The sequence below is a fragment of the Rattus norvegicus genome, chromosome 17, assembly GCF_036323735.1.
Source record: "Rattus norvegicus strain BN/NHsdMcwi chromosome 17, GRCr8, whole genome shotgun sequence".
Taxonomy (NCBI): domain Eukaryota; kingdom Metazoa; phylum Chordata; class Mammalia; order Rodentia; family Muridae; genus Rattus; species Rattus norvegicus.
Genome location: NC_086035.1, coordinates 41,194,863 through 41,210,151, shown reverse-complemented (window position 1 = coordinate 41,210,151; position 15,289 = coordinate 41,194,863). Strand labels below are relative to the sequence as shown.

General features: G+C 43.6%; 2 pseudogenes; both read right to left on the bottom strand.

Moving 5' to 3' along the window:
* Positions 1 to 257: 257 nt before the first annotated feature.
* Ap1b1-ps1 (adaptor related protein complex 1 subunit beta 1, pseudogene 1) lies at positions 258 to 3,294 on the bottom strand (annotated as a pseudogene).
* A 4,157-nt stretch (positions 3,295 to 7,451) lies between these two features.
* On the bottom strand, positions 7,452 to 7,561 carry LOC120098001 (small nucleolar RNA SNORA17; annotated as a pseudogene).
* Positions 7,562 to 15,289: the final 7,728 nt, after the last annotated feature.

Here is a 15,289-nt window from a genome sequence, read left to right as displayed (position 1 = left end):
CTCAGAGCACCCAACCCCAGCTTCTCTGTGTTTTTTGTGCCTGTCATTTCTTCATTCTTTCATTACCCCTAGTCAGGGTTCAGGACCCCAAGTTGTGCAAGGATTCAGTACCACAAATGACCAATGACTTCAGACATTTACTATTTGCCAAGAAGCTGGGAAAGACAGATAAGCTGGGTCTCTGTTACAGTCATCGTTGTCAGGGTCAACATCACACTCATTTTCTGTCTTTAATAAGTCTTTAAAAATAATTTCTTTTTTTTTTTGCACTAATTACAGGCTGACTGGACCCATTTATTAGTTTTTCAAAATGCTGTCGTAGACCTGATAGATGTACTGAGAGACTTCAGGGGCTCTACACTTGAGCAACAGCGTATAATTGGGGTTTCCTGGCTGGATCCGCAGCTCTGCCAAAATCCAAATGCCATTAGTGAGCTTCAGGGACTGGTACAGCATGTCCCGCCCTTCCACATTCCTCCTGGCGATAGTGTAAACACTGTCGTTTTGCAACTTGCTGGAAACTGTGTCAGCATTTAAATGACACTCCTTAATCTGAAATTGGAACTCATTTTCATTGGGAATATCCTTCCACATCGCAAGGAAGACCTGGCGTTCCATTTTGCCATTTTCTACAAAAAGCACATTGAGTGGGATGAGGCAGCTGAAGTAGAAGACATCAATATTGTTTTTAACAGACACCTGCAAGTTATTCAGAGGTTCCATCTTCATGGGCCCAAGGTGTTGAGAGGCAGAGACACATCAATGCTCTGGTTTGACATCAGTGGAGTATGTATGGCCAAGGGAGTGCTCAGGATGACACCGAAGCTATTCTTGTTAAACTGGATGGCAAAATCCGTCATGTGCTGCAGGGCTTTGTTGGTGAAGTTCATTTCCATATAGATGTGCCCTTGGAGGTGAGTAAACGTCCCCGAAATCTCCAAGCCTTTAGCCTTAAGAGCAGGTAGCCAGACCGCCGTAGGAGCCACATGTCTGCCAGGTACCATGCTTATCCCAGTGGAAAGCTCAAACAGGTCATTCAGACCACTGCTGACCACAGCAGGAGTAGGTGAAGGAGCGAAGGTTGCAGGCACTGATGACGGGATGAAGGACTGTCCTACTGCCGGACTTCCTCCAATGCCCCCGCCAAGGTCACTGCCAAGCAGGCTATCCAGTCGTCCTCCTAAAAGATCCATTGCTCCCATCTGCATGGAGGACACTTGCAGGACATTCACTGGGGGACCCAGGTCAAGATTTAAAAGATCCCCCAGAAGGTCACCTTGAGAGGGGATGACCTGAGGCTGTTCCAGGTTGGTTGCAGTGGTGGTGCCAACAGGGCTATCACCCGCATCAGTGCTCCCATGGTGAATTGGCAAGTGTTTGCGATGAATGCCATGGCTCCCTTCCACAAAACCATTTGGAGGTTTATGGTACACGGAGGCCAAAGAACCAATATGGCAGATGAGCTCATCCAGGAGGGTAGGTTCAATGAGGTCTGTTTCCTCAGAGATCAATGGCTTCTCAGACAACACTACTTCTTTGGCTGTCACAGGGTCAGTTGAAAGAAGGCGCCAATAAATATAACCCCGATCTCGAAGGTCAGGATTATCAGAATCCTGTGTGGTCAAGCTCAAGACCTGTTGGACCAGCTCCTGTGTTCCTGATGGCTTCTTGAGAAACAGTTTCACTATGGCGGTAAGCAGCGTGAGCTGCACCTGGGTGCTGTCATCGTGAAAACCTTCCAGGAAGCTCTCTAGTAACTCATCGGTGTTATCAATTCTTTCAGCATACTCTCCTACAATCCAAATCATAGCCGCTCGGGCATCGGGTTCATCCAAGGAGTCCAAGTTCTCACACAGCGTGGCGATAATGCTCTCATACTTGTTGGGGTATTTTCGGAAGATGTCCCTGATGACCACAATTGCCTCTTGAACCACATAATTTACTTTGGTCTGGATTAGATCAAGCAGTGTGCTTACACAGCGTTCTGCTGTCTGCTCCACTTTGATGGCACACTGTCCAATGGCCCTCACAGCTTTGCGAACAAAGTCCACATCAACTTCAGTGGCATATTCCTTCAGTTCTGCCAGAACCTGAGCAATGTTGGCTTGGGATGAAAGACGAATCATGATGTCTAACTTCTCTAGTTTAATATAGATAGGATCATTGTACTTCACAAAGAAGACCTTGATTTCCTGCTTCAAGATTTCAGGCCTTTTCTGGACAATTAGGTTGATGTTCCTCAGGGCAACATACTGCACTTCTGGCTCCCCAGAGAGCACAGTGACAAGTGGAGGCGCTAACTTCTTTAGCAGCATATTGTAGTAGTCAGATCCTTGGGAAACCATTCTAGAAACTTCATTAGAACTTTTACTGCTGAAAGCACCACTGCAGAATTGGCATGAGAGAGGCGAGGCGTCACTCGCTCACAGATGCTCTGAGCTTCCCGGTCATCTTTAGGGTTGTAATTAGACAGGCAGTCCAAGATGAAAATCTGGCCCCACTCGGTGCACTCATTCAGGGCTGTGAGCAGCTTATTGATATTCTGAGGGTTCACATCAAGTAAGTTGCTGTTTGGGTGAGACTCACTGATCTCAGACAATGCTGCTACAGCATTAGCCACAACCATTGGGTTTGAATCTGCTATGAGATCCCGCAGAGAATCCAGAAGTCCCTGATCTTCCACCATCTGGGCATTGATATCATGGAGTTTTGCCACGCATACTGCTGCTGTTTTCTGAACATAGGGGTCTTCATCCTTCAAGCACTTGCAGAGGGGTTCACAGAGATACTCTGTAATCTTGTCCACCCGGATGCATCCCATGGTTCTAACTCCCAAGGCTCAAATCAAAGGATTGGGATCTTCACAATCCTTCACAAAGCTGTTAACAGCTATGATGGCCATGTCTGACTGACCCTTGGCATAGTTCATCAGATAGAGGTACACAAGCTTCTTTAGGTCCAGGTTGTCAGTCTGCATAAAGTTCACCACATCTGGGAAGAGAGAGCTCAGATCCTTCCCCACAATCATAGCAATCACTCTCTTCACAGCCTTCTTCCTCTTTTCTTTCTTTTCATTGTTGAGTTCAGCTTTTAATTCAAAGATTTCTCCCTTCTTATTGGTTGTGAAGTACTTGGAGTCAGTCATGATTCTGGATCTTCAGCATGAACCAGAGGCAAGGGTGGGATGGTGGTGGCAGTCAGAGAGCACAGCCGGGAAGGTGGTGTAATGGTTTCCTGCCCATCACGATTCTCTCTAGATCTAAGACACTGCGCAAAACCCAATTTGCCAGGGACAAAGATCTAAACATAATTTCTTAACATTGTAAAGAGAGTTCCTGTTATAAACAAGTCAGTCTCTCTATCTGCGCGCGCGCGCGCGCGTGTGTGTGTGTGTGTGTGTGTGTGTGTGTGTATCAGGATGATTAATATTTATATCCTGAAGTTCCATGTACTGAAACCTTGCTTCCTCGGTAGGTCAAAGTTCAAATAAGGGAGGCTCTTTAAGAGGTGGGTCCTGGTGAGAGGCCCTTAGTCAACACTCCCTTCAGAAGAGAGTGAAGTCATGCCTTTGGGACACTAGTTAGTTCTTTTGAGGGGGTGGTTTTAAAAGAGCAAGACAGAATTGGGCTGTAGCTCAGTGGCAGTGACTTCCCTAGCATGTGCAAGGTTCTGGGTTCTACTCCCAGTACTGTAGGAAGAGTGAGAGAGGGAGAACAAAAGAGAGAGAGAGAAAGAGAGAGAGAGAGAGAGAGAGAGAGAGAGAGAGAACACCAAAACTAAAACCACCCCTCCCACCACCACCCCTCAAAACCCAGCAAGATGGAAACTTCTCTGTTCACTCTGTTCCTGTCTCAGCTTGTTGACTCTTACTCCTGCACCAGACTGTTTTCAATGACATAATGCAGTCAGGGGCTATTATCAGAGCAATACAAAGCGTTCATTGGGCCATACTAATTTCTAAAACCAATAACTAGAAGAAGGAGGAGGAAAAGGGGAAGCAATAGGAGAAGGAGAAGAAGAAGACAGAGAAGAAGGAGAAGAAGAAGAAGAAGAAGAAGAAGAAGAAGAAGAAGAAGAAGAAGAAGAAGAAGAAGAAGAAGAAGAAGAAGAAGAAGAAGAAAAGGGGCTAGAGAGATGGCTCAGTAGTTAAGAGCATGGACTGCTCTTCCAGAGGTCCTGAGTTCAATTCCTAGCAACCCCATGGTGGCTCACAACCATCTGTAATGGGATCAGATACCCTCTTCTGGTGTGCTGAAGACAGCAACAGTGTATTCATATACATAAAATAAATAAAAATAAATCTTTAAAAAACAAAAGAAAATCATTTTTATATATGATGCAGCCTTTGGTAGTTTGTCATTGTAACGAATGCTATTTTAGGTCCCACATACTTCTCACCCAGTTTCCCTGATTTTTAGCATCTTCAATACTGTGATTAAGAAACTATCTTTGGTAAAACATTCTTTTCAACTAAAAGATTTTCACATTTATAACAGTATTCCAGGGGCTGGAGAGAAAATAGGAGTGCTTGTTGCCCTGGGAGAGGACCAGAGTTTGGTTCCCAGACCCCATAGTAGGCAGGTCAAAAATGTTAGATCCCAACCCCTAAAATAACAATCTGGGCTTAGCTCAGGCCAGACTCTGACTGGAGTAAACACTCAGAATTCCTCAAAAATCCTGTAAAGTGGGTTTCTGTTTCCCAGGAAAATCCATTGCTCTCTTATCTGTCTCTATATCTATAGAGGTCCTTTAGTTCCCTCTTAACTCAAACAAGGTTCCAACAGTCTTGTCCCCACAGGACAATGGCAAAATTTCCTAAGATTTGTTCCTGATATCCTTTGGAGGCTGTGCTGAAATATGAATGGAAGTCTTAGGGTCTCCTTCTGGTCAACCCATGGTTGCTGGATGTAATGCTTTCTCATTCCTCCCCTGATTTGGGAGAAATCCTGACCAACTTCAGGCAGCAGGGTATTCCCAGCTGTTGGAGTGAGGGGGCCCCAAAGAACAGGGCTCAGTATGCAGGCTCATACTCTACTCCTCAAAGGACAGAAATTTCAGATCTAGTGCCTTCTTTTCATGAGGTGTTCTCATTTGCTAGCTATGACGTATACATTCTAGTCATAGCTATTTTTCTGACTCTGAGGCATGTGGGAAGTTGCCGAAGGCAGATTCCATGATGTGAGGCAGGTCTTCAAGATGTGATTCTAGGAATTACCTCAGGTAATTCTCTTTCTGGTGTATCAGCCAGGTCTCCAGATCTAGAATTTTGGCTGTTGGCAGTTGGGGGAGGGGGATGTATTATTTTTATCAGGTAGGGTTTTTGGTTTTTCAGAAAAGGTCTTACGTAGTGGCCCAGACTGGCCTCAAACTCATTGTATAGCTAAAGATAGCCTTGAAGTCCTGACCTCCCTTCTCTACCTCTGAGTGTTAGGATCACAGGCGTGAGCTACAATTTTTGGCTTCATATAGATAGTTTAAAATGTCATGAAAAGTAAGGGGACCAATCTTACTTTTATGTTATTCTGCTAGCCTGTCACTAAAGACTAGCATCCTGAATGTTTGGGTGTATCTATGTCATTGCTGTCCAATAGACATTTCTGCCCTGATGGAAATGACCCCTCGTCCTAGGTGTTAGCCTAGTGTTACATATGCTTAGTAAGTGATAGCATGACTTTCTAGTTCAATGGTGTGTGTAGGCGTGTGCGTGTGTGTGTGCATGTGTGTGTGTGTGTGTGTGTGTGTGTGTGTGTGTGTACAAGTGTGTGTCCAGGTGTTTTCTATTGCTCTCTGCCTTACTTTTTGAGACAGGGTCTCTCACTTTACCTTCTGCTAGGCTGGCAGGCCAGTGAACTCAAGAGTTCTGTCTGTCTGCACCCCTGCCTGCCAGCACTGGAGCTGCAGATGTCCACCACACTCAACTTTTAATAGGATCTGGGGATCAGAATTCAGGTCCTTATACCTGAGTGCCAAACAATTAACTAACTGAAACATCTTACCAGTCCTTAGTTTAATTTTAGTGGGTTACATTTAAATTCGATTAGCCACATGAAGACCTAGCAACCATTTTGCCCCCTCTATTACCTAGCGCTTCCAGCCAGGTTCACCTCCCAAAGTTTCTAGGACTTCCTCTAAACAACACCACTTGCTGGAGACCATGAAGTCAACTACGACTGTCTGTGGGGCCTTTCACATTCAAACTGTATCAAGAGAACTACATTCATTCCTTTCCACAGACAGAGTCCCTAAGGATCCTCTTCCTTCCCATGGGAGACACCAAGCTTCCAGCGGGGCTGACACACTCAAACTCATGTAGAAACTATCTTTTCTTAGTATGCTTGGCTATATGAACCCCTTTGAGCACCATGGGTCTAGAGAATACATGTGAAATACTATATTCCATGCACTATTTTGCAGTTTTTCTGTCTTATTTTCTTGGGCATAGGGTAAGATGATCTTCTTTTAGCATATAAGAGCATGTATAGCACTTCTTACCAAGCATGACAAAAGTCGCAAATAAGGGCTGATTTACCAGAGGTCCCCAGTTCCCTGGTCAGGTGAACTGAGGCTTTAGGAAAGTTCTCCCAAGCTTGTATCCTCTATTGGCTCATCCATGACTCCCACAACATGCCAGGCCAGGTCTTCTGAGTACTGTAGCTGGCTGGGGGCAGGGTCATCTCTCCTGCTCTCTGTGCCTCCAGGCCAGGTCTCCCATGATGCTAAGGTGAGGGGTGAGACCAGTCCTGCACAGCCCTCAGACATCAACATATCCCTGGGCAGCAGCCCAGATGAGAGACAACTGCCTGACTTTTGGTGGTAACAGACCTCTCCTGCTGCGGGGCCACAGACACAGAAGTGACTGCCAGTGGCAGCACAGGCCAGGACCCCATCATGATCCCAGGTGGCATCACCAGCTACTCACTACCCTCAAGTCTCTAGTTCTGCCCCTCTTTTTTGTGGCTACATCCTGTTTCTCCTTCTTTTCCATTTTTCCACTACTTACTTGTTCCTCTTAGTGGTGCCTGGGGTCTCTGAGTGTCTGGGATTGTCTCAGGAGTGGTCTCAAGAGTGCTATGTCCCACTCATGCATTACTACACTGGACAGGGGTCATCTCAGGCACAATCTGCTCCCCAACTCCAGCCTGTGCACTAAACCAGTAGTCACCTCAGGCTAGATCCCTGACTGGGCCCTATAGTGTTGGTCTACTAGTCATCTCTGGCTTGCTCCTAGCCCAGCCTAACTGAGTGCCCCCATGAAAGGGTCATCTGTCTCAGGCTCATTGGGACATCAGGTCCCAGGAGGGGTTCTTCTAGTTTCCAACTTGTTCTCAATCCCGGGAGCCCATCCAGGTCTGCAAGGCATGGGAATGATGTCGTTTCAGGACAACTCCCTGTCCAGGTCCCTTGGTGTCAGTCTCTGGTTGTCATCTCAGGCTCCATTTTTTCCCCCAGAGAATCTTAGGCTACTAATCTTTCAGCTGTTCACAGGACAACCTCTCTCCTCTCTGCCACCTACTGACACACATTACATAGCAGCGACACCTGCAACACCTCTAGGGGCAGGTTATTTTTTTTATGTTAAGGCAGGGTCTCATTTTATAGCCATGGCTAGCTTGAAACTTACTATGTCAATCAGGCTGGCCTGAAACTAATATAAACCTAACTGCCTCTGCCTCTGCCTCTGCCTCTGCCTCTGCCTCTGCCTCTGCCTCTGCCTCTGCCTCTGCCTCTGCCTCTGCCTCTGCCTCTGCCTCTGCCTCTGCCTCTGCCTCTGCCTCTGCCTCTGCCTCTGCCTCTGCCTCTGCCTCTGCCTCTGCCTCTGCCTCTGCCTCTGCCTCTGCCTCTGCCTCTGCCTCTGCCTCCTAAGTTATGAGATTAAAGACATATGTTACTACACCTGACTTTATTTTTGCTTCTGGAGGCAGGACCTCACTATGTAGCCTTGATTGGCCTGTACTTACTGTGTAGCTCAGGCCAGCTTTGAGTTTACAGCAATCTTTCTGTCACTTCCTCTTGAATGACATGATCACAAATTTGCATGATCATATGCGGCCAAACATTCTTAATATTCTGAATAATTGTGACTCTTTCTTTTGTTTGTTTTGAAGCAGACTTCATGAAGCCACGACTAGCATCCAGGTCCTGATACCTCTGCCTCTATGTCCTGAGTGTTGGGGTTAGACATGCATAGCCACTATACAAGGCTTCCCATGGACATTTCTAGCTTTGGTTCTTCTTTCATTTCCTTTGTTCATCTTCTAATACAACCAATCGTGTGTGCCATTTGTCAAGTTCAGGTCCACAGTGGCATTTCCCTCTTCTCCAGACATGAGAATCACTCTGGGTAATGCCCAACAGTGTGTCATAGCCCATCCGTCCTAACACCAAGCAGTAGGAAAAGGAAGAATCGTTTTCTGGGCTTACTGAGTTACTGGGAAGGCCTACCATCACTTGGAGAATGTTGCCTTGGTGATAACCTGTGTAAAGAGGATGCTTTTGTGCAGAAAGTATCCTATCTTCATTAGGGTTTCTATTGCTGTGAGGAGACACCATGACCATAGCTACTCTTATAAAAGAAAACATTTAACTGAGGCTGACTTACAACTTCAGAGGCTTAGTACATTATTGTCATGGTGGGAACCACGGCAGCATGCAAGCTGACATGGTGCTGGAGAAGGGGCTGAGACTTCTGTGTCTTCATCTGCAGGCTGCAGAAGTAAAACCTTAACTAGGCCTAGCTTGAGTATATGAGGCATCAAAGCCTGCCCCCACAGTGACATACTTCCTGCAATAAGACCACACCTCCTAGTAGTGCCCCTTCCTATGAGCCAAGCATCCAGACACATAGGTCTATAGGAGCCATTACAATACAGAACACCATACACCCTGTGCTGGTTAATACAGGGTAGAATTGCCTTGGCAAAGGAAACCTCATCTGAGGGACTTCATCTACTAGATTAGTCAGTAGGAAGCCTGTGGGAAATTTCTGTAATGTAGGATTGATGCTGATAGACCCAGCTCACTGTGGATGGTACCTCCCTGGAGCAGGTAGTCCTGGGTTGTATAAGAAGGTAGGCTGACAAACACTAAGTAACAAAATGCCAATAATAGACATGAGAAACCTTCGTTTGAGTTGTTTGCTAGTCATTGATGTGCAAAAGAATCCCAAAAAATTACGGCTGGTTGCTATGGCCTTTGATTGCCCCATGGCCAGGCATGGTCATGCAGGCTTGTGAGCACATCATTCAGAATGGAGAGGCAGAAGGATTACCTTTGGCTTCTCTAGGAGGTGGAAGGTAAGTCCCCATTGCTAAAGATACCATATGCTTCAGAAACTGGGCCCAGAGGCCTCTGAACTGGAACTACCTAAATGCCTCCTCCCTAAGGCCAAGCTTTTATGGCACAAGAAGGCACCATGTACGCTTCCAAAGGAGGGAAGCAACAGGCAGTCCTAATCAGTTATGTATGATGACCTGACTATCCCGGCTGCTCATTTTCCTATATTACAGCACAGGACTGACACCCAGTGGCTCATGAGAATAAAGCTCTCCAAATGCATTTCAACTCTGCAGGAATGGAAGAACACTTCCTTGTTAGTGAAAGTTGAGAAATGGGAAGAATTCCCCTTCCGGGGAATCAGGAAGCCTTCTGCCACTGACCCACATCTTCAGGTCAGACTTCTCAGAGAGATGTGTTTAGCCACTAATTTCTGCTAACCAGGACAGCCCTGAAAACATACGTACAAGCAACATTATGTACATAAATACATATGGATATATGAACATATATATGATACATTCCTAAATATAACCTGCCTGGTTATATATGCACACACACACACACACACACACACACACACACACACACACATATATGAATGTGCAAGAGAGCAAGGAGAGTTATATGGAAGGATTAGAAGGGAGGAAAGAGGAGGGAGAATATATGTAATTCTACTACAACAAAAGTATTCTGATTGATACATAATTGAGGACTATGAACCAGTGGGAATTTTCTTTTCTTTTTTTCTTTCCATCTTTATTAAATTGGGTATTTTTTATTTACATTTCAAATGATATTCCCTTTCTCAGTTTCCATGCCAACATCCCCCTAACCCCTCCCCCTCCCATCCTATATGGGTGTTCCCCTTCCCACCCTCCCCCCATTACCACCCTTCCCCCAAGAATCCCGTTCACTAGGGGTCCAGCCTTGGCAGGACCAATGGCTTCCCCTTCCCCTGGTGCCCTTACTAGACTATTCATTCCTACCAATGCAGTTGCAGCCCGGGGTCAGTCCATGTATAGTCTTTGGGTAGTGGCTTAGTCCCTGGAAGGTCTGGTGGTTGGCATTGTTGTTGATATGGGGTCTCAAGCCCCTTCAAGCTCTTCCAGTCCTTTCTCTGATTCCTTCAACCGGAGTCCCATTCTCAGCTCAGTGGTTTGCTGCTGGCATTCACCTATGTATTTGCTGTAATCTGGCTGTGTCTCTCAGGAGAGATCTACATCTGGTTCCTGTCAGCCTGCACTTCTTTGCTTCATCCATCTTATCTAGTTTGGTGGCTGTATATGTATGGGCCACATGTGGGCAGGTTCTGAATGGGCATTCCTTCAGTCTCTGTTCTAAACTTTGCCTCCCTATTTCCACCCAAGGGTATTCTTGTTCCCCTTTTCAAGAAGCAGTGAAGCATCTGAATTTTGTTCATCCTTCTTGAGTTTCATGTGTTCTGTAATTCGAGCATATGGGCTAATAGCCACTTATCAATGAGTGCATACCATGTGTGTTTTTCTGTGATTGGGTTACCTCACGCAGGATGACATTTTCAAGTTCCATCCATTTGCCTATGAATTTCATAAAGCCGTTGTTTTTGATAGCTGAGTAATATTCCATTGTGTAGATGTACCACATTTTCTGTATCCATTCCTCTGTTGAAGGGCATCTGGGTTCTTTCCAGCCTCTGGCTATTATAAATAAGGCTGCTATGAACATAGTGGAGCACGTGTCTTTTTTTATATGTTGGGGCATCTTTTGGGTATATGCCCAAGAGAGGTATAGCTGGGTCCTCAGGTAGTTCAATGTCCAATTTTCTGAGGAACCTCCAGACTGATTTCCAGAATGGTTGTACCAGTCTCCAATCCCACCAACAATGGAGGAGTGTTCCTCTTTCTTCACATCCTCGCCAGCGTCTGCTGTCACCTGAGTTTTTGATCTTAGCCATTCTGACTAGTGTGAGGTGGAATCTCAGGATGTTTTAATTTGCATTTCCCTTATGACTAAAGATGTTAAACATTTCTTTAGGTGCTTCTCAGCCATTCAGCATTCCTCAGCTGTGAATTCTTTGTTTAGCTTTGAACCCCATTTTTTTCTTTTTTTCGGAGCTGGGGACCGAACCCAGGGCCTTGCGGTTGCTAGGCAAGCGCTCTACCACTGAGCTAAATCCCCAACCCCTGAACCCCATTTTTAATAGGGTAATTTGTCTCCCTGCAGTCTAACTTCTTGAGTTCTTTGTATATTTTGGATGTAAGCCCTTTATCAGTTGTAGGATTGGTAAAGATCTTTTTCCAATCTGTTCGTTGCCATTTTCTCCTAACAGAGTCCTTTGCCTTACAGAAGCTTCGTAGTTTTATGAGATCCCATTTGTAAATTCTTGATCATAGAGCATAAGCCATTGGTGTTTTGTTCAGGAAATTCTCTCCAGTGCTCATGTGTTCGAGATTCTTTCCCACTTTTTCGACTATTAGTTTGAGTGTATCTGGTTTGATGTGGAGGTTCTTGATCCACTTGTACTTAAGCTTTGTGCAGGGTAATAAGAATGGATCGATCTGCATTCTTCTACATGCTGACCTCCAGTTGAACCAGCACCATTTGCAGAAAACGCTATATTTTTTCCATTCGATGGTTTTGGCTCCTTTGTCAAAAATCAAGTGATGATAAGTGTGTGGGTTCATTTCTGGGTCTTCAATTTTATTCCACTGGTCTATCTGTCTGTCTCTATACCAATACTATATAGTCTTTATCACTATTGCTCTGTAATACTGTTTGAGTTCAGGGATAGTGATTCCCCCTGAAGTCCTTTTATTGTTCAGGATAGTTTGAGCTATCCTGGGTTTTTTGTTATTCCAGTTGATTTTGCAAATTGTTCTGTCTAACTCTATGAAGAATTGGATTGGAATCTTAATGGGGTTTGCATTGAATCTGTAGATCGCTTTTGGTAAAATGGTCATTTTTACTGTATTAATCCTGCCAATCCATGAGCATGGGAGATCTTTCCATCTTCTGAGATCTTCTTCAATTTCTTTCTTCAGAGGCTTGAAGTTCTTATCATACATATCTTCACTTGCTTGGTTAAAGTCAGGCCGAGGTATTTTATATTATTTGGGACTATTATGAAGGGTGTCATTTCCCTAATTTCGTTCTGAGCTTGTTTTTCTTTTGTGTAGAGGAAGGCTACTGATTTATTTGAGTTAATTTTGTTGTCTGATTGCTCTGGCTAGGACTTCGAGAACTATATTGAATAAGTAGGGAGAGAGTGGGCAGCCTTGTCTAGTCCCTGACTTCAGTGGGATTGCTTCAAGTTTCTCTCCATTTAGCTTAATGTTAGCTACTGGTTTGCTGAATATGGCTTTTACTATGTTTAGGTAGGGGCCTTGAATTCCTGTTCTTTCCAGGACTTTTATCATGAAGGGGTGTTGAATTTTGTCAAATGCTTTCTTGGCATCTAATGAAATGATCATGTGGTTTTTATCCTTCAGTTTGTTCATATAGTGGATTACGTTGATGGTTTTCCATATATTAAACCATCCCTGTACACCTGGGATGAAGCCTACTTGATCATGATGGATAATTGTTTTGATGTGCTCTTGGATTCAGTTTGCAAGAATTTTATTGAGTATTTTTGCATCGATATTCATAAGGGAAATTGGTCTGAAGTTCTCTTTCTTTGTTGGGTCTTTGTGTGGTTTAGGTATAAGAGTAATTGTGGCTTCATAGAAGGAATTCAGCAGTGCTCTGTCTGTTTCAATTCTGTGGAATAGTTTGGATAGTATTGGTATGAGGTCTTCCATGAAGGTCTGATAGAATTCTGCACTGAACCCATCTGGACCTGGGCTCTTTTTGGTTGGGAGACCTTTAATGACTGCTTCTATTTCCTTAGGAGTTATGGGGTTGTTTAACTGGTTTATCTGTTCCTGATTTAACTTCGGTACCTGATATCTGTCTAGGAAATTGTCCATTTCCTGCAGATTTTCAAGTTTTGTGGAATATAGGCTTTTGTAGTAGGATCTGATGATTTTTTGAATTTCCTCTGATTCTGTTGTTATTTCTCCCTTTTCATTTCTGATTTTGATAAATTTGGACACACTCTCTGTGTCCTCTCATTAGTCTGGCTAAGGGTTTATCTAACTTGTTGATTTTCTCAAAGAACCAACTTTTGGTTCTGTTGATTCTTTGTCTAGTCCTTTTTTTTCTACTTGGTTGATTTCAGCTCTGAGTGATTATTTCTTGCCTTCTACTCCTCCTGGGTGTATTTGCTTCTTTTTGTTCTAGAGCTTTTAGGTGTGCTGTCAAGCTGCTGATATATGCTCTCTCCTCTTTCTTTCTGCAGGCACTCAGAGCTATGAGTTTTCTCCTTAGCACAGCTTTGATTGTGTCCCATAAATTTGGGTATGTTGTACCTTCATTTTCATTAAATTCTAAGAAGTCTTTAATTTCTTTATTTCTTCCTTGACCAGGTTATCATTGAATAGAGCATTGTTTAACTTCCATGTATATGTTGGCGTTCTTCCCTTATCGTTATTGAAGACCAACTTTAGCCCATGGTGGTCTGATCAGATGCATTGGATTATTTCTATCTTTCTGTATTTGTTGAGTCCCGTTTTGTGACCAATTATATGGTCAATTTTGGAGAAAGTACCATGAGGTAGTGAGAAGAAGGTATATCCTTTTGTTTTTAGGGTAGAATGTTCTACAAATATCTGTTAAGTCCATTTGGTTCATTACTTCTGTTAGTCTGTCTATATCTCTGTTTAATTCCTGTTTCCATGATCTGTCCATTGATGAGAGTGGGGTGTTGAAAACTCCTACTATTATTGTGAGGTTCAATGTGTGCTTTGAACTTTAGTAAGGTTTCTTTTATGTATGTAGGTGCCCTTGTATTTGGAGCATAGATATTTAGGATTGAGCGTTCATCTTGGTGGATTTTTCCTTTGATAAATATGAAGTTTGAAGTATCCTTCCTTATCTTTTTTATGACTTTTGGTTGAAAGTCTATTTTATTCGATATTATAGAATGGCTACTCCAGCTTGCTTCTTCAGACCTTGCTTGGAAATTGCCTTTTACTCTGAGGTAGTGTCTGTCTTTATCTCTGAGGTGTGTTTCCTTTAGGCAGCAAAATGCTGGGTCCTCATTACATATCCAGTTTCTTAATCTGTGTCTTTTAATTGGAGAATTGAGGCCATTGATGTTGAGAGATATTAAGGAATTGTGATTGTTGTTTCCTGTTATCTTTGTATTTGGACATGAGATTATGTTTGTGTGCTTTTCTTCTCTTTGTTTTGTTCCCAAGACGATTAGTTTCTTGCTTTTTCTAGGGTGTAGCTTGCCTCCTTGTGTTGGGCTTTACCATTTATTATCCTTTGTAGGGCTGAGTTTGTAGAAAGATATTGTGTAAATTTGGTTTTGTCATGGATTATCTTGGTTTCTCCATCTATGTTAATTGAGAGTTTTGCTGGATACAGTAACCAGGACTGATATTTGTGTTCTCTTAGGGTCTGTATGACATCTGTCCAGGATCTTCTGGCTTTCGTATTCTCTGGTGAGAAGTCTTGTATAATTCTGATAGATCTGCCTTTATATTTTACTTGACATTTTTCCCTTACTGCCTTTAATATTCTTTCTTTATTTTGTGCATTTGGTGTTTTGACTATTATGTGACAGGAGAAGTTTCTTTTCTGGTCCAATCTATTTGGAGTTCTGTAGGCTTCTTGTATGTTTATGGGCACCTCTTTCTTTAGGTTAGGGAAGTTTTCCTCTATAATTTTGTTGAAGATATTTACTGGTCCTTTGAGTTAGGAGTCTTCACTCTCTTCTATACCTATTACCCGTAGGTTTGATCTTCTCATTGTGTCCTGGATTTCCTGTATGTTTTGTGCCAGTAGTTTTTTCTGCTTTACATTATCTTTGACAATTGTGTCAATGATTTCTATGGAATCTTCTGCTCCTGAGATTCTGTCTTCTATATCTTATATTCTGTTGGTAATGCTCATATCTACGGCTCCTGTCTCTTTCTTTGGTTTTCTA